Raw genomic sequence first — 813 nt, 5'->3', positions numbered from 1 at the left:
TTTCAAACCCAAATGCTTCCTCCTCTTCACAACCTCGAGACCCATGGAAACTATAATGTTGATATCAATGGTGTTTTCTTAGTACTGTTTTGGTGGCCACTATAAGTACTATTTTGTTTCATGTTTGAAGGAAAAACAACTATTTCCTTTTTTTGTTAATATGTATGTATGAAATAGTACTAAAATTATGGGTACTTATGCAATGTGAAAAATTTATTTTGCTTTTAAGTTTACTTTTAGAATCAACTTTGCACTGAAAATTTGCTCTTAAGTAATGAAATTCTGGGCACTTATGCAATGTGACTTGTATTATTTATGTGAAGCTTTGTTTTTATTTGCAAGAATAGGTACTGCAATTTTGGGTACTTATGCAATGTGTTTTGTGTTATTTCTGGGTAGCTTTGTTGGGAGAATAGGTACTGTGATTAACACCTCTTGATTTACTGCATTTTACAATTTCAAACACAAACAAATCATGGCAAATAGAGAATTAAGACATTTTCAAACACAAACAAATTCAAATTTTCATTACAGTAGAGCAAATAAAGGTTTCAATACCACAAAAAATTATGGCAATTTCATTTGATCCTTCAACCTACCAACTTGGGTTAGAAAGCTAACAAATATAACAACAAAACAAATCATCAAACAACAAAGGAATTTCCCAAAACAACGACAGCCTTCATCATTTTTCTTCATTTTCATCCCTTTCATTTTCTTCTCTTTCAAATCACCCATTTCTTTTACATCACGACCCTTCTCCTTTGAATTGATGTTGAGATTTTCATAACGATTTCGAAGACTTTCACCTTC

The sequence above is a fragment of the Solanum tuberosum genome, unplaced genomic scaffold, assembly GCF_000226075.1.
Source record: "Solanum tuberosum cultivar DM 1-3 516 R44 unplaced genomic scaffold, SolTub_3.0 scf00122, whole genome shotgun sequence".
Taxonomy (NCBI): Eukaryota; Viridiplantae; Streptophyta; class Magnoliopsida; order Solanales; family Solanaceae; genus Solanum; species Solanum tuberosum.
This window is presented reverse-complemented; position numbering follows the sequence as displayed.